Source organism: Sminthopsis crassicaudata, chromosome 3, assembly GCF_048593235.1.
Source record: "Sminthopsis crassicaudata isolate SCR6 chromosome 3, ASM4859323v1, whole genome shotgun sequence".
Taxonomy (NCBI): Eukaryota; Metazoa; Chordata; class Mammalia; order Dasyuromorphia; family Dasyuridae; genus Sminthopsis; species Sminthopsis crassicaudata.
In genome coordinates, this window is record NC_133619.1 from 151,285,814 (window position 1) to 151,305,387 (window position 19,574).

The following is a 19,574-nucleotide window of genomic DNA, read 5'->3' on the forward strand; positions in this document are numbered from 1 at the left end:
CAGTTCTTGTCTCCTAAGGACTTTATATTCAAAGGAGGTTATGTTCAAATATGGTTGGGAGCTTTGGGGAAAAAAATCTAGTCTGGGAAGTCACAAGATGGTGAATGAAACCATAGGGCTGTCCGTTGACTTGCCTTTAGTATATATGATAATAATATTAAGTGGAAAAGTGGGGATGATAGGTAGTGTGTCAGGAAGATGATTAGATCCTCAAGCATTTATTAAGCACTAAGAATTTAGGTTCTTTGGTAAGGAATGGGATTACAAAGAAAAGAAGCAAAACGACACAAAATAAAATCCATAGACTGCTTTCAAGAAGCTTACGTTTTAGTAAAGGTAGATATGCTTGGGGGATTTAGGCATATTTGTATAGTTGACTCTCAACAATTCAGCCACCACAGATCCAGGTTCAGAGTTCTATTTATCTCTTGACAGAAAAATGGCCTCTGAGAACATTTTACAGAAATGAGTATGATTCTCAACTCAGTACCATCCTCTTCTCCTGTCCACAATAGTCAGGCATGTTCTGAGGAATTTTCATGAATTGGGAATTTGAGAAGCATTTCCTCTGGTTGACATAGTTATGTTTTTGTTTTTGTTTTTTTAATTTTCTTCCTTTTTATCCTCTCCTCTCCTCTTCCTCCTTTCCTCTCCTCTCTTCCTCTTCTCTTCCTCTCTTCTCTTCATCCAGTAAAGAAAGTCTTTACCCTGAGCTCTTGTTAGCCTTATTTTTTTATTTTAAATTGATAGTATGGAAAGAGTTGCATTGGGTGAGTTTGTCTCATATGATTTTCACAGAAAGAAAAAATGAAGTTTTAGAATTCATGTTGAAAATTATTAAATAAGTACATCACAGAAAAAAGAGCAGATTGTACAATAATCATGACACAAATGCAGAAATAACTTTTTCCTTAACTTTTTCATTCTTTTTTATGGACCAGCAGTCCTTACAAATGAAGAGAAAAGAAGATAAGGATATCATTCCATCAGGTGAAACCCCAAAATGATATTTTAGCTAGGTGTCTCACAGGAGGGAGTGCTGAACATGGAGTCAGGAAGACATAGTGAATCAATTAACTGCCACAAACACTTAAATTAGCTATATTACCCTGTACAGGTCACTTAACCTACCTTAACCTTAGTAAATAGTGGAGAGAATCATAGCACCTACCTTACTCGGTGTGTATCCAATGAGATTAACATATCTAAAATACTTTGTAAATCTTTAAAGTGCTATATAAATACTAGCTATCACTTTAAGGGAAATGTGGCTTAAATTTTACCTAAAGTAAATCTGGAATGGGGATTACAAGATTAAAGTTGAAAGTACCCATAAGAGAGTGATTATGAAATCCAAGTTAGAATTAAATCTTTTCCTCAATTCTCCTCCTTAGTATCCCCTTCCTCATTATACAGTTCTGGTTTCATTATACAGCCATAGATGATTGAGAGTTTTGCTGTAGGAAGGAGTATAGTTAATTTTCAGGTAACAGGATTACTTGACCAAGTGGTCTACTGCTACCTGATACTGCTTCTAGCCTATCTTTTAGCCTTCAGGAGTTTAGTGAATTAGGCACATAGCAATACTTGTCAAGTTACTCTCTTATGGAAAGGTTTGAAAGACTGGAAATAAAAGTCTTGTTCACTGGTAATATGTAATAAGTAGATAATTTTAGCTGTTTTCTAGGGCTCTCAAAAGAACTCCTCAACAAGTGAATTTAATTCTTTGTCATTAATCAGGGACCTTTGACTGTTGAGCTATAGGATACAAGCAAAGGTTACTTTTTAAATTAAAAAACGTAACTACATGATTTTTTTAAAGTGTTATTTCTCCCCCAAAAAGCAAAATATTAAAAATTGGAGGATAAAATCCTGAGATCAGAACAATAAACTACCATTTTGGTATTATGGAAAAAAAGGTCTTTTTTCCTTTCTTTTTTGTAGTTCTCCAAGACCCAGCTGAGCTATTGTGACAATTAATGAATATAAAATGCCCCTCTTTCCTTGTGAATAGTTTGGCAGTGGTGGCTGAACAATTTCAGGCATGAGAAGAGAATAAAGCTTTAGACGGATGAATAGCTGACATCTAACCCCTGTTCATTTCCTGGACTGGAGACACACATGATTCATGTAATAGTTAAAGAAATAAATCTAAAATGTTGTGCTACTTATTTCTTATAGATTCCTTGTTCTCCAACATATCTTTGAAAAATTCTAATAATCACAATCTGTATTAAACTATCATAGATGTGAACAAAAAACCCAGAAAAAATAGTTGCTAAAAGTCATAGGTGGAGCTAAAAATACTCTATGGGATTTGTTTTACCCAATTTTATTTTACATACTGACAATTCTACCTGATGAAAAGTTGAGTTATCATTGATGTTGTTTTGTCAAAGTCATTTCACATCATCAGTGATGTAAAATGTGACTAGAGTAGACCTTTCTTTGTTTGACTTCCATAGTGATACAGTTCATGGAATCTAAAATATAAAGAAGATGAGTTCCTTCAGGAAATTTTTGCCTCTCCCTCCCCTATAGGTCTTCCATAAAAGCTTCTAAAAAGAAACAATCATAAAATAAAACTGCTTATACCTCTAATGAAGCTATCCAGGACCTTAAATTACACACAAACTTGCATTCAATCATATAAAATGTGTGTTCTAAAAGATTAGATTGAGTGAAACAGAGATCTCAACCAAACCCAGATAAAATGTACTATGTCTAAAGTGCTAAACTGAACTTTAGGGATTAAAAAAAGGAGTGGGGAGAAAGAATTGGTATTTTTAAGTGCCTATAGTGTACTAGACACAACAGCATATTAATTCATTTTACATGATTTGACAAATTTTATTAAGAAAATCAAATATTGTCTGAGTCATGGGATGTTACAATTTTATGGTGTCAAATTTCAACCAAATATGGAAGTTTAGAGGTTTTTAGTTTTCTGTGTTATTCTTCCCTCATATTTGAGTCTTGCCTATTACGATTAATTTTCTACAGATATTGGCATGTTTTGTAGTTGTATGATAAAGTGGGAGCAAGGGGAGAAATGTCTATTTCCCCTTGAAATTAAAGCTGTTTTTACTGAAGGACAGGGTTGAGAAGAAAAATCTAAATTTGAGATAAAACAGTTGAAACCATGGTCTTGATTTTTTTTAAAGGTCTGTGGGCTTATACTTAGTTATTCATTATTTAAAAATGCCACCAAACTGTATTTGGAAATATGGAAAAGCTACTGGATGAATTAACATAATAAGCAAAAGAAATCTGTGGTCTGAATTTTTGGGAATATCCATAATTTAAAATATATTTCACAGAAATCCTTGTTATTTTACTTAAAAAATAGATACATTGATCCTTTAAACTCAATCTCTGGGTGGAATATCTAGAGAAAAAGATTGCAGCTACTTCCCCATTACAGAATTATATTGATGTCTCCTCTACAATCCTTGATTTAAAAATTTAAGTGTCTTATGTTTACAACCATCATAATTTAAACATGAAAATTTGAATGTTTCAGGAAGACCTAGGATGCCGTCCAAATTAGTGTATTGCCCTCAACAGTTATTTTGTCAATTGTGCTTTTGTTGGTAGAGAAGGAACTGCTTTCCCTTCCCCTTGCCAGTTTTTAAAACATCACTGAAATTTCTATTAGTGTTCTACTAAAATTGACTCCCTGCTGATTCCATTACTTAGTGAATGAAAAGCTATGGGTTCAGTTTTATGGTAGTTTATTTTTGGTATTTGTGTTTTGGCTTGAATAACAAATACTTTTTTAACAATGAGTAATTTTTTCCAAGTTTTGAAAGTTCTTCTGTAAATCACCATTTAGGTAGGGAACTGTAACCAGATGATAATTGGTGATAGAAAGTTGGCCAAATCTTTATTAACATTAGTGCTAAAATTGTGGTCTATAGTGGTCCTGTGGATTGAAATTTTTAGGTTTAATCCTATTCTTCCTACCAAGTATATTTTTGTACTATTAATTTGAATCCATAATGTTAAAAAAAATAAAAAGCAAAAAAAAATATCAAAACCTCTAATTGTAAAAGTATAAGGACAAGGGCATTTACTTAGTGCAGTGGATAGAGCACCAGCCCTGAAGTCAGGAGGACCTGAGTTCAAATTTGGTCTCAGTCACTTAACACGTCCTGGCTGTGTGACCCTGGGCAAGTCACTTAACCCCAATTGCCTTAGCAAAACAAAACCAAAAAAAAAAAAAAAAAACAACTATAGGGACAATATATTCAAGGAATAGTTTTGATTAGAAGGGAATTGAAGGAACAGAATCAGTTTCAGTGACTCTCACCCCAGTGTTCTTTCCATTGGATAGCAGTGGATTATGGAGGCAAGAAGATGTCCACTTAAGTCACAGAAAGAAACTACAGTTGGAAACTTTCCCTTCCAAATGCTCTGAAGGCAAAGTGAAGTTTTACTAGAGTGGAGGCATTGGTTTTCCACTTCTCATTCCATCCCTTCTTTCTATTGTTAGGAAACTCAGTGTCCTCCAAGAACTAACATTCAAAAAAAAAAAAAAAAAAAAGAGAGAGAGAGAATTAAGACCTTTGCTATTCTAATTGAAGAGTGCAGCATATGGCTTACCTTAGCAAACTAGCTCCCTTTATGTTTCATGTTTCACCCAAATCATTTCAGTCATTCAAACAACTCTTCCATTCTTTTATTAAAATTCATTTATTAAAATGAGATAGTTCTAAGAGAGCTAAGCACTTTGTGATCCCTTAGAAGGTATTTAGACATTACAGATATAGCACTACTTAAAGCTGTTCTTTGGCTTTTCAAAGTTTAAACAAAATGGCAGTTAATTTCACAAGGACAGTATGATGAAGGAAGGATACTCCAAGTACTATAGCAGAGAGTTAGGGATAATGATGTGTTGAAGTAGCCTTATGAAGGATTATTTTCATGTACTGTTATATTGAGTGAGATCCTTTAAATCAGGCTGGTTCTGATGCTCCAGAGTAGATATAGAATAGGTGACACTTTTCAGTTAGGGGTTAATATCCATTGTCATGCTCACACTTTAGTAGTGACTTTTATGGCTAGGATAGCTCTAGGACTGACACAATGGTCTATTCATTGACCTCTCTAGAAGTCCATGAACTTAATATGACCTTGAGCTGTCTTAGCTGCTGAAAACAGTATTGAAAGAAAGAAGGTTAAAAATAATCTAACCTGCTGGTTTAGTCTGAAACATAGGACCTTTCTTGTTTTTGGTTCACTTTAAGGATAACTTTTGTCTAGCCATGCTGAGAAGAGTCAGAGAGGAGGAACAGAGGAATTACTTTTGCTATCACCACTTGATTCCTTATTACTATCTTAATATTAAGACATCTCTGGTTGTCTTCTGATAGAGAAGTAGTAGAATATAGACTCTGAGTGAAGCAGAAATTATTAAACAATGCCAATGTGTTTATTTGCTTTACTTTTAATTTTCTTCCTTACTTTCTCTTGCCTTCTAACTCTTTCTACTCCTCTATTTTTCCCCTTTCTCCTCCCTTTTCCAGTGATTGTTTTTTTCCTTTTAATAATATTTTGTTTTTTCCAAATACACGCAACTATAGTTTTCTTTTCTTTTTTTTTTCTTTTTTTCCTGAGGCTGGGGTTAAGTGACTTGCCCAGGGTCATACAGCTAAGAAGTGTTAAGTGTCTGAGACCAGATTTGAACTCGGGTCCTCCTGAATTCAGGGTTGGTGCTCTATCCACTGCGCCACCTAGCTGCCCCACGCAACTATAGTTTTCAACATTCACCTTTGCAAAACCTTGTTACACAATTTTTTCCCCTTTTTCTCTTCCTTCCCCAAGACAGCAAGCAATCTCTCTAAGTTAAACATGTGTGATTCTTCTAAACATTTCTATATTCATCATGTTACCTGAGAAAAGCAGATGAAAAGAGAAGAAAACACGAGAAAGGAAAAAAAAAAAAACAAATAACAACTACAAAAAAGGTGAAAATACTATTTTGATCCACATTCAGTCCCCATAGTTCTCTCTGGATATGAGTGGCACTTTCCTCACAAGTCTCTTGGAAATGCCAACAATGGTTGTTTTTTAAGCATTCATAAAACACTTTTTAAAAAACCTTCAAGTCTTTGAAAAGATGTCATAATTTGGATTTGTGAAATATAGTGGCCACAAGGTTGAATGGAGAATGTGATGTTCAGTTATCTGCATGTGAAACTGAAATAAACATAAGGCTAATCTCTAAGGTTGTGATGACTTTGGAAATGATTCTTCTTAGTTCATCACTGCTCCAGCCATAACACATATTTTTCAACCTTGCTTCAGATAACTTTATCAGGGAGGTCATTTCTTAGACTCATCAGAGACTGAAAAGCAGTGGGAGCAAGGAAAAATGGTGTTTGTTTTTTTTGAGAAATTATCTGCAACGGTGTAATTCTCCTTTCCCCAAGTTTTTCTCTTTCATGTTGTTACCTATTAGAAAAATAAGCAAAGAAACATCAAAATAAAGCAGAAAAAAAACTCAACAAAAATGCCTTTTTTGGGGGTAGTTTATCTCAAAGCTTCTATGTATACATTATACACTTTAAGCTTTGAATTTATTTCCTCTTAGAGAAGATCTATGCCAGTCAGCAATTAGGGTGTGGAATATAAGAATTATTTATTTAGTAGATTATGGTTTTAGAGTTATTCAAAAGGAGGAAAGTGTGAAATCCATTTCCAAATGATCTTTATTGGGCACATCATATAACAAATAAATAACATGAGAAAAAATTATAGGAGAGAATTTTTTTTTTAACCAGAGTTAACATAAGGTAGGATAAGATAAGATAGCACCTTTTAAGGTTTCATTTGTTCAGTAAACTCTCAGTTGTGGAAGCTCTTTCTATCAATGTAGGTTGGTACCTTAATTCTAACTTAGAGATTTTAAAGTTAAGGCTTAGAGAGTTGACTAGAGCAATGAAAATTTGGATCATTTGCTTAGGATGACAAAGTCAGCATTTATTAGAAGCAAGATTTGGCCCCAGGAACAAAATATGAAAATATTATTAGATGATGCTTTTAGATGTAATTATATTTTAAATTTCTATTTTTGGATATTGTGTGAGAGCATTTTAGAGTGAACACAATGCCATCAACATCTGGGTTCATCAAAGTGATACAGATAATGACAGAGTTAAGGATAGATTGGAGGGATATTTGAACACATTTCTTTGCATCAGTGCTTTTTGTAAAACAAATGCCAAATGTGAAGTGCAAAGGCTTGCTGGATTCAAATCCTTGTTCTTTCATTAAATAGCTGTATTGTTGAGATTGTCACTTAACTTATATGAATCTCAATTCTCTTTCTATAAAAGGAGAGCTGCGCTAAATTACCATGAAGGTCCTTCTGGTTCTAAAGCTATAATCCTATAATCCTTTGATCAAATATTCTACTCATCTGTCAGGCTGATCTTACTGAAGCACAGGTCTGACCATTCTGTAACATCTAGTGACACTCTGTCAAATATAAAATTCTCTGTTTGACTTCTAAAGTCCTCCATAACCTGGATCTTTTCTACTTTCTACTAGTCTTCCTAATTCCAAACTCAGTTCTCCATTCACAGTGCTGCTAGATGCCCCTTTATACCTCTAATTTATACCACTAGAAAGATCCTTTCCACCAGTAGAAACCAATGAGCCTTTCTCAGGAGAATCTTTGATTATGCACAATTATTCATTATTCTGCAGTTTAACTCTGTTTTGATGAAGGGTTCTCTAGCAGGGGAAAAATAAGTTTTTTTTTTTAACAATAAATTGATATTTTAATGTTTTTTCCCCCTTAAAGTAGCCTTTTCCCTTTCATTTGAGCTGTTGTTTTCAGCATCAGGCCAGAACCTTTGATTTTAACACGAAAATAAAACTCTTCAATTAGATGCGATGTCAATCACCTGCAATTACTATGTAACACATGTTAACAAATTAGAAAAAATAAAAAAAAATTGAACTGTTTTAGAATTAAAACCTGAAACAAAAAAAAAATTAAAATACAACCTGAAACAATCAAATCCAGAAATGCCAGGCAAATCCATTCATTTCCTTTGCCAAAATGTTACCAAAAAGGGCTCTGGGGCAATTGCCAAGTGGGGAGAAGCAAGAAGTCTGGGGCCTAACAGCAAATCCTTCAAATGGGGATCCCCTGGCATCATTCTCCTCACCTAGGAGAGATTTCCTTGTAATTTAAAGATTTCAGGAAAAGAGTATTTATTGATTTTCTTGACGAGGGAGCTATTAATGCTTTCACAGATTTAGGAGCTGTGGGGCTAAGATGGCCAGAAGGGAATAGCTGCCTAGGGAGGTAGCTTCTTCCATCCATACTGAACACAGCACTATTCTGTATAGCTTGGTCATCTTCCCAATCATTAGTTGAATCAGTTTTTACCTACTAGTAAAAGACAAACTAGTTTTAGAAGGCAAGAAATCTCCTGGTTTAGTAAGCACAGCCCAGAACACACCCCTTACTCTTAAATCAGAGCTGCCAACTCGTGATGAAGCAGAAAGAAGACTCTTGCCTTGTTGATACCTGGCTAGAGATTTCTTATACCACTTTTGATATTGAGGCAGAGCATGTATCACTGGAATATTTGGCAGAGAAAGGAAGGACATAACTTGATGGCATCATTGGAGCCTTTCAGTCTTAAGGGAACAGCTGGAAATGAGCATTAGTTAATTAAAACCACACCAATTGGGGAAATCATTGAAAGGATGAAAGGCTTCACATTATCTGACAGTAAACCCATTGAAAGTAAAAAAAGGAAAAACCATGGCTCCTGCTATTTCCCTTCCCCAACCTATTGGGTGTCTGCTGCCCCAACCTGCCCAGTGGCAGCTGGAGACCAGAGCTTTCACTTCAGACATTTTCTTAGTGGGCTCCCATTGTTCAGCATGAGAGGGGCACTTTGACTCTGCCAGCTGTTACTCAGTCTCTAGAATTGATGAAATTCTGCTGTAGCTTTAATGTTTTCTTGATCTTAGTAATCTTGGTCTCTACCTGCTACTGAGTCCAGTTGAAGTTCTCCTGTTGGGAGGCTTAATTTTGCTTAATTCCTAATAAAACATTTGTCATGCTATTCTTGCAAGTTTTAATAAGATTGTAGGTGTTCTTCCTTTGACTGTCTTGGCCAATTTGCTTTGAATGGTGCCCACATAGACAGTTTCATCAGTGAGATCTTCTGGCTGCTAAAGATTCTGCATCTTGAGATTCTTCAGTGGCACTGAGGAAGGAATACACTTACTTCATTCTTGCTTCCAAGCTTACAATAGTGAGATGATTTACTTGTTCTTGGGACCCATGCTTAGTTCAGGTAGGCTCTCCTTGTTGACTATGTGATCCATAGGCAAACAGACAGTAACTGATAATAAATGCCAATAACACTTTTTACAAGTTTCTGCACGTTGTTCCACTTGAGCATCTCTCTAAACATGTATATCCCAGAAACATCCAGGACTTGTATGAGCAGTGAAGGCTAAGCTATTGGTGTCTTGGGCTAATAAAATAAATTGCTCTAGGAATTTACAGGAGGGTTTTTATTTGCATCTATAGCAGATTCAGTCTCCTCTTCTGTTTCTCCATGGATTAGCTCCAACTGCCTCCACACAGATTGTTAGATGGCTTCCTGGGCTTATTTCTTCAGTTTTTTTTTTTTTTTTTTCTTCATGTATGTTAGGTGAGGTCAAATAGTTCCAGGTCCAGACATTGTGGGAGAAAAGTGTATCATTAACTCTCAATTGTTATCAAATGAGGTAATGTTTATGAGACTCGTAATATAATGCTTAGTATAAGTGCTTAATAAGTCCTATCCCCATCTCCCCACTCCCACCCCTCATCAGAATTACAATTCTAAAGGCAAATTACTCACTACCAAAAGTTCCTTAAGGGAGAAAATGTTTTGTTTCTTATAAGCTATAACAGGTGCCAGTCTTCATTGTCTACCAGTATAGTTCTCTGTCAAGAAATTCCCTATGTCAATTAGATAAACAAATTTGATTTAAAAGAAGCCATTACTATTTATTTACTACTAGTTACTGGATTGTTGGGAAACCATTATAACAGGCAGAAATCCCACATTTAAATGTGTTAAGGAATGTTGGGGAAAGGACTTTAGTAAAACTAGCCCCTCTATTTTTATTTTCAAACAGTTCTCTTTGTAGTCACTAGTAGTTGTTCATGTGTAAACTTTAGATTCTGGACTAGTAGGTAATGCTAGTCTGAGTATGCCTTTTTTTTTTTTTTTTTTTTTTTTTTTTTTTTTTTTTTCCTTTTAAGGGAATGGACCCTAGGTGGTAAATGGATCTTCTATCATTTTATCTATGTAGGGAACTCCCATTTCCCTACCAGTGCAGATGTGTTTGGAAACGTCTGTTTTTAAGTATTGCCTGAAACATTGAGAATTTAAGAGACATAAGCTGGGCCAAGGACTCCCAGAATGGCTCTCTGACTATGAAACCATTTTGCTTCTCATCTGTATGATGCTTCACATCCTGTTTCCCAAATAATTAAAACATTTTGATTTACATTCGTCTCGTGAACTAAAAAGTTTATGGACTTAAATTCCTTGGGATTGGTTTAAATTGTTCCATAGAATGTTATGAATTTTCTTTCTGAATGTGCAGGAATAGCTGTCCCATATTTTATAAGTACTTGATCAGTCTGATTCAGTGAGATGATATTGTATTTTATAACTTGTTAATATTTGGAAAATAGTGTATTCCATTACACAGTCATCTGTCAGCTATCTCTGTAATAGATCCTAAACCCATTAGAATGTACTTCAGTAGTATAAATGCATTATATTTATGCCAAAAATCAGAGGGAATATATTGAATCTAGTGATAGTCTCAGACAATATACCTATTCTATGTGCTGTGTATGCATGCTTGCATACTTAAAGCCAAACATTCTAAATATAAAACAAAAAGAATATAGTTTTATTACTTTGAATAAAGCAAGGTGTTTCCATTAAATTAAGTATAGTTGAGGAAATTCCAGAAGGTTATCTCTCCAATTAAAAATTAATCTTTATTCTTGCCCATATGGTACCCAGCATCATGCACTGATTGATCTGAAACTCCTGCAATTCCACACACAGCATGATGTTTTGAACAGTCTAACACAAAAGAGAACCTCCCCTTTTCATATTTAACAATGACTGTCCAAATAGCATTTGGATCAAAAGATCCAAAGATTTTTTTGTCAGTAAATTATAAAATGTTAATGTAATATTTGAAATCTTAAGTGAACTAATATGACAGAAGACAAAACTATGTTTTTTGTGTCTTAAACTCAATACCTATGAGTAGATTTAGTATCTTGGAGGTTAAGTAGTTTAACCTAATCCTGACTAAATAAGCAGATGCTCTCATAGGGAACCTGGCATCTGGGACTGTCAGCACTCATCATAAAGATCTAATAAGACAAAATTATATTTTTTCCTTATAGAAAATTCACATGATTGGCCAAATAAAAATATATTTTGTGTATTAAATTTTGACACCCATATAACATATGAACTCTATCATAATTTCAAAAATGATAACTGGGTGGCTGCCTGTGAAGGTGTGATCTTTAAAGTTCTTTCTATCCCTTGATCTATAATCCTCTGATCTGAGGATCCCTTTTTAGATAAGCTGAGATTTGCTGCTATATGGAACCCGCAAGAGGCATCCCAAGATGATAGAATCCTAGACTTTAAGAACTGCCAACTACATTAGGTATCTTCTTAAGTCAATACTCTTATTTTACCAATAAATGAACTAAGAGTTAAAAGAGGTTATTGTCACACTTCCTGCATGCCTCAAACTCTGAAATCTTGGGCTTATGCAGAAGTGACGTCTGGGGTAAGACCATAGGCCTGGCTTAGAAACCAAATTTGTTGAGACTAGCTACAATGCTGAAATACATAGTAAACTCTGGTGAGCCAGTTTAATCCCATTACCTTGATTGTGATAATATCCTAAGATCATTAACATTTTCTTTGAATGGTTCTGTTTTATCATCGATGCTGACATTTACCCTTCATTATTGGAACTGATACTTTGGGGAGTAAGATCTAAAGGATTTGGTGCTAAACTACCTAACAGCTCATAGATAACATTGCATAGAAATAGCAATAACAATGAAATACTCTTCAGGAACAAAAATGGGGAATTATCAGAAATTCAGGGATTTAAAAAAACCCAAGTCTGAAAGGCAATGCATATATATATATATTCCCTTGAATTTCTTCCAAGAATAACTTTAAAATACTAATATATGTGGAATTCTTAGGACAATTTTATTAGGGAATTTAGTCCAGATGAGTTAGGGTATTTTTCTTTTTCTTTTTTTTTTCCCCTTGTTTTTCTTATCATACTTGTTAGGGATTACTTATATACAGAAATTTATCTCAGAAGATCCAAAGAAAAGTATGCCAAAGATTTTATGAAAAGGGAATTTCTGATGTTCTAAAGCACTGATTACCAATTTTATAAATATCCTTCCTTTGTTCACCAATTTCCTATTTACAAATGAAATAATAAACGTGATTTCCTTCTTGAACTTATTTATCTGATGTTCCACTCTCATATTGCAATTATGATGTCGCAAACAGTACAAAATGCTTCTTTCAAGGTAAAGTAAACAGTAGTAATAGTTTCAATTATAGTAAGAAGAATTAGTTAGCTATCATCTTTAATGTGTTTGGGTATTTGAGGTGATGGAGAATACATACATCATGGGCATGTATAGAGCATCTGAGAAGGGATTATTGAATTCTGTATTTCCAGAGTAAAGGGTATCCTTGAGAATTACTTTTTTCAATTATCTAAAAATTATCTTCAATTTCTCACTGGTTCAAGAATCTCACTATTACGTAGATTACTTAGAAATATTTTGTAGAATCATCAGCAGTATCTATCTGGAAATAGCTAGGTTAGTCACATTTCATTCTGGCTCATAAATTGATTGGACTAGATGATACCTAAGGTCCTTGATAAGTGTAGGATCATGATTTGTAAATGCTTTTCAATTAAGAAAAACCACGGAAATGGTTGCTGTTTGAATGGTTTCTTTAACTAGAATATTAATTTCCTTAATAATATTCATTCTCAACTTCCTTGTAGCCATGCTATTTCCTATGGCTTTGAATCACACTTATGGGAAATAGGGAGAGACTTTTTTTTTGGTTATATGTTAAATTCACAATTAAAAAAATTTAAGAAGACAGAATGACATCTTTAGAAATATTACATAGTATGCCCATCTCAGGACATACTGATATTATATGCATAAGGACAATACTGTACTTTTTAAAAACTTTTGACAGAGAGGGGGGATGAAAAGCCTAAAAAATTGTAAATATTTAACTGACCCATTAAAGTCTGTCCAAAAACCTTTGTGGGAGAACTTATATTTTATAAAATGTTTGAATAAATTTTATTTGTTTAGGCCTTTTCAGAACCCATTAATTTCTCTTTCCTTTCCTTATTAATTTATTCAGTAACTTTTATCCACCTCTTTCTTATCTTCCATTTCCAACTTTTTTTTTCTCTGAGCAGCTTTTACTGCTCAATTTGTCCTTTCAGTTTTTAATTCTTTTTGGTATTTTTTCAGTTTGTCCCCTTATTATTATAGTTACTTCCCAATGTTATTTCATCAAGTTCCTTTTAATCTCTTTTTCTTTTCTTGTCCATATTCCTATGGATATGTCAGGGTGTTTTATCCTTGATTTTAGGATAACATAATATACACACCATGAAGGTGTCTGATGGTGGCCACTTAGGGTCATTGGCATCCTTCTTCTTGCTGTTTTTCATTGATCTTCTTTATCATATCATACCTTGTCATCCTTTTGCATTTCTTCAGATATAGAGTTCTCTTTCTCTAATCTCTCCGAACACTTTTTAGAAAACTCTGCAAAGTTGATAAGTTCCCCTAGATTCTTAAAGACATCTTGCCCACTCAGGTTTTATGAGATTACTTTTAACCAGGGATGAGCTGGTAAATTATTAACATCTGGCTCTCCAGTAAGAAAAAAGGTATTTAAGGTACACTTTTAAATTTAATCTGTAATATTAACATTTCCTACATCATTTTCTTTTGTATTAACAATTAGCAGTATAATAAGTCAAGTCCTGATATGTAGCAGTTGCTGATTTTTGAGGTGTAAATGCTCACCCAGAAAATTTGAGGCTCTCATGAGGGGCAGAAGCTGACTCCAGTATTTCTGTTCCCTTACCTGTATTGAACTCTGTGTAGTTTCCATAATAGGAAATTAACAAATGCTTTTTCTTCTGTTCACAACTAGAGTTCAGTTCATTTAATACTTAACAAGAGTCTGCTATATAACAGACATGATGCTGGTGCTCAGTTTAGAAAATGAGCGAGGGAATGAAGGGAAGGAGCAAGGAGAAAAGGAAGAAAGAAAAGAAATGTGGTAGGAATGGGGGAATCAAGGAGGTCTCAGAGAGAGGTAGCAACTAAGATGAGCTATGATGGAAGATAAAGAGTCAAAGGGGAACAATACAGAGAAACTGTCTCTATCTTTGTCTCTTTGTTAAAAACAGGACAATTTGATGAAAGCAAAAAGAACAATAAATCTGTGTATGTATGTGTGCGCACATGAATGTGAGCGTGTGTGCGTGGAGGAGATGGAATTAAGTAAATGTTGATGTCATGAAGAGTGAAAAACTTTGAAAAGTAGATGAGACACAGATGTTCAGGTGTTTTGATAGTGGGCACTTTTTATCATAATTGAAGTCCATGACAGCTTGGAAAATTCTTTATCCTATAATCTGAAATCCTTTTTAAAAAAGTTTTTACTTAGTAAATAATTTGGCTTATACCCTTACCAAGCTACTAAATATACCTTTATCACTCTCTTCCTGCCTTCCCCATTCCCTGCCACCTTTTTAAAGCTAAGATGACTTCATTCTAGCTTTTCAGTGGGGTCTCCACAGGGCCAGGTGCTTGGTTGCTATTTCTTTCAGGAACAACTCCCATGATTTCTAACTGTTAATGCTTAAATGACCCAGTCTTTTCTAACCCACTGTGGTCATCAAGTCTGCCTGCTCCTCCCCTAGGTAAAGTTTATACAATGTGGTCTAATTACTTTCAGTATTTTTTGGAAGAATACTTAATCTAGGAATAAACTTGGAGACAAAGCCTTACTTGAAACATAGTTGAAATATACTCTAAATACTTTAGTTAAGCATATTCTAAACTTGACTGGGCAGGTATAGATAAACATTTTTTTAAAAGTAGGAAACAATGCTATGATTAAACTTTTCTTATGAACTTCTGGCCTATCTTTATGTGCTCCTCAATAGAGTGTATACAGTAAGATATAATGAAAGTTATGAAGTATGGTTTTTAAATCAAAGCTATAATGTCTACAATAGAAAGAATTTAAAGGTCTTCTATTCCAGTGGTGTCAAAGTCAAATAGAAATAGGGCCACTGAACCTTATGTAAGGATCCCTATAGGTACATTTGAAATCCATATGATAACATTATCTGTATTTTATTGTATTTTAATTTGTTTCATTAAATATTTCCCAATTGTGTCAATTATGATATCAAGTTTTGTAAATACAGGCTAGGTGGATCAACAGAATGGTAAATTTAGAGATATGGCAGAATTGGGGAGGAAGGTGATGAGATTCATTAGGGACAGTGAATTTGAAGTGTCAGTGATTAACAATCATGTGAAGATGGGCAGCAATCAATTTTGAAAAATCGGCCTAGAACTCAGGGAATTCCATATCCAGGGGACTAGATATGTAGATTGAGGCATTACCTTCAGTCAGAACCTCAGAAGGAAGGCAGTAGGTAAAGTATTATGGGAAGAACAGACAAAAAAGACCTCCTTCAGAAGGCAGGAGTTTCTGAGCTGAAAACTGAAGGAAGTCTGGAAATCTAGAAGGTGTTGTTGCAATAAAAATGGTAGGTAAAATCAGGGGAGTGAATAAGAAGGGAGATGAAGATAAGAATCTAAGGAAAGATGAGAGAAGGGCCAAGGATTGGGGGTGCATAGGAGCATGCAGAGAAAGGTAAACCCCATATCCTCTCCAAAGAAGAAAAAGATTTATAAGAAAGGTAACAGCAGGAAATATCACAAGATGTAAAAAGGGTAATCAATAATGTCTCATGCTGGAACAGGAGCACTGTGCAAAGGTTATTGGAACTGGAATTAAGAGCTCATTAATGATCTCAGAGAATTGTTTAAGCAGAGTAGTGGGGAATTGAAGTAAAGTTACAGTGGGTTAAGTGGGTGGTGAGAAAACAGAATCAGATTATTTCTAGAATTTTAGCACTGAAGGAAAGAAGAGGGGTTGAATATTTATTTGAAATAGTAACAGGGTCAAAGGAAGATTTGAAGTTTTATGATGTCATTAGAATTAGAGAGACTGAGACATGTTTATGTCAGTAAAAAGGAAGTATTGACCATAAGAGAGACCAGGAATGCTCAATGGAAAATAGTTCTATTATAGGTGGGAGGAGAAGGAATAAAGGGAAGATCATCTCATCCTCTGTGATTAGAAGGAAAGAATGGGGAAATATATAGAATCATCTTGAGTATAGAAATGAGAAGTTTATAAGAAATTGCTTTTGTTTTATTCGTAATGTAAGTTACCCATAATGTAACTGTTACATGGGCTAATATATTTGCTAAGACCTCTTTTCCTCTAAGAAGGCAAGATGATACATACTAACAGTAATTTTAGAATGTTACATGAAAAATAACTTTAAGAATTGTAGCCATTCTGTCTTTCAGCCCATTACTAGATAGAAAGAAAAACAATCAAAGGGCTAGGAGGATTTTTTGGTTCATCTAAAACTATTCGATTTGTGTACTCTTGCATGTGGAAAGCATTTGCAAATCTCAGTTTTGATCTGAACCAATACTAGGGATATTTCTAGTTCAATTAGAGAATTGTGTACAGCATCATAGTTAAGTATGCAACTTGGTTGCTGCTACCTTAGGACTTTTTAGACTTAACTGTTGAACATACAAGATGAGTTTGTTTAGAAATGTATGAAGATGCTTTAGATTTGGAGGGAACAATGCTCAAGAAGATAAGTGGGGCATTTGGGTAGGTGTTTCATAATTGCGAAAATTTTTCAATAAAGGGCTTTTCACTAAACTTTGCCAAGTTTTTTCTTAAGTCCATCCTACACAATTGACATTTTATTGTCTTGTTTATTAGATGCATTAATTAGAGTCAATTGCATCCCTCCTCCTCCTTAATTCCAGCAGCAGGCAAATTGAGTTTATCATTTTTCCTTCAGCCTGATCAGGCATGCTGGGTAAATATTTACTAACTTGACTAAGGCTTGTGAAAACAGGAGTGGGACATGGATGCCCAGAAATGGCTAACATTCCCATCATAGCAGTCATGTGAAAGAATTTTACTATCTGAAGTAGAAATATTGAAAAACCCTTAAAATTCTGAGTCATTTATTATAAAGCAAAGTATGGGGTGTGGGGGACCCAGAACTAGTGGATTACTCAAATCCCGTAGAGGATAGCTAGAGAACTCTAATCCTCTAAACTAATTATGACTATCAGGAAAAGTTAATGGCAATAAATATATAGAGAAGAAGTATGGGAACCTACAGAAAGGAAATAAAACAGAAAAAGTCCTTCCTGTATGTTGCCATCAGCTTTTTTATCCATTCTACTTCCTCCAGTGATACCACCCTCAGTGGTATCAAACACAAATAGAAATGGATCGCCATTGTTGTGATTTCATGGATTTAAAATTTTTCTGGATAAGGAAATTCCCTTCTATAGCATAGATCTTTACCTTCTCTGCAACTTAAATTCTTTTGCTATAACCTAGAAAAAATGGTACCATACTGCAAATCCCTGCAAGCCACATGTTGACTTAGAAAACCACAAATTAACATCATCTGTGTCGTATTATGTTTTTATTTATTTTGTTAAATATTTTCCAATTACATTTTAATCTAGTTCAGGCCATCCTAGTGTATATTGTGACAGCTCAAGAGCATGTTTGATATCTCTGGCCTAGAGTTCTAACAAGTTAAATGACCTTCCTGGGGTCACTCAGTTAATTAGCATCAAATGCATGTCTTGAACCTAACTCTCTTTGGGTTCCATCTGGCTTTCTATCCACTATGTTATACTGCCTCTCAATTTCCTAATAAAACATTTCATGTTTAAAATCCCAATCATAAGTTATGCCTCATATTAGGTGAGCAGGAGCTCTAAGTACTTTAGTAAGATATCCTCCAGGCTCTAAATAATGGAGTCTGCTAAAGGTGGGAGGTATCAAAGCACTCACTTCAGCAAAGGCCTTCTCTTTTAGAATTTAATGAGATTCTCTTTATATACTATGGGTAGCTGTAGCTGCCTATTAGAAACCTTTCCAGATGTAATCTGTCCTGCAGTGTGATTTGGAAACTTGTCCTATCTGAAATTAAGTTAAACATTTTGAGATGGCTTCAGGAAGAAGTCTATTTAAAATGTAACAAGTACGAGATACCTTGTAAGATTTGACATTTTTATCACCTTGTAAAAACATATAGAAATAAAAACGGGAGAGAAATAATATATAGTTCTATAGTTATAGAACTAGTAGAAACCTACACACACCATTGAGTCTTGTTTTACAATGAGAAAAATAAGTCAGAGAGACGTAAGTACCTGAAAAAGGATCTGAATGCAGGTACCCTGAAACCTAGCCAAGAGTCTATCCACTGGGATCTTTTTTTTTTTTTTTTCCTAGCCCACTTGAATAGTAAAGACAGGCATATTCTTTATCCTTCTTTCCTCCCTCCCTCCCTCCCTCCCTCCCTCCCTCCCTCCCTCCCTCCCTCCCTTCCTTCCTTCCTTCCTTCCTTCCTTCCTTCCTTCCTTCCTTCCTTCCTTCCTTCCTTCCTTCCTTCCTTCCTTCCTTCCTTCCTTCCTTCCTTCCTTCCTCCCTCCCTCCCTCCCTTCCTTCCTCCCTCCCTCCCTTCCTTCCTCCCTCCCTCCCTCCCTTCCTTCCTTCCTCCCTCCCTCCCTTCCTTCCTTCCTTCCTTCCTTTCCCCCTCCTACCCTCCCTTCCCTTCCCCTTCCACAATATTTCTTAAGATCATGGAATCTTATTTGAATTTCTGAAATAGATTTTCATACTAAAGAAACAACATACTGACCAGCTAAAATAGGTATTCCAGTTTAGTGGAAGAATTTTTTTTTTCATTTTTTCAATGATTCTTCTAAATGAAACTTTTTTTTTTTTTTTTTTAAGAATTTGGGTTATATGTCTAGTTTTACCAAGGCCTAGATAAAGTGGCCATGAGGATGACAGAATGAACACACACACACACACACACACACACACACACACACACACACACACACACACACATAATCTAGAGCTTGAAACCACAGTGATGCCTAAGATACAGATTAAAAAAAAAGTCTAATTATTCTTCTTATAATGCCTTTTAGTTTTATTTTCCATGAGAACGTTTTGTAAAAATATTGCTTATTCTTTTATCCCTAATTTTAACAGTCTTCCTGTTGTGGGGGATATAAAATCATATTCTTTTAAATTATTTTTATG

General features: G+C 34.8%; 1 protein-coding gene and 1 pseudogene across 2 annotated transcripts in view; one reads left to right on the forward strand and one right to left on the reverse strand.

Moving 5' to 3' along the window:
• FARP1 (FERM, ARH/RhoGEF and pleckstrin domain protein 1) overlaps window positions 1-19,574 on the forward strand; it is a 293,495-nt gene that overhangs the window by 100,678 nt on the left and 173,243 nt on the right. The gene's annotated exons all lie outside the window — the stretch shown is intronic.
• Window positions 8,743-9,357, reverse strand: LOC141559584 (COP9 signalosome complex subunit 7b pseudogene; annotated as a pseudogene).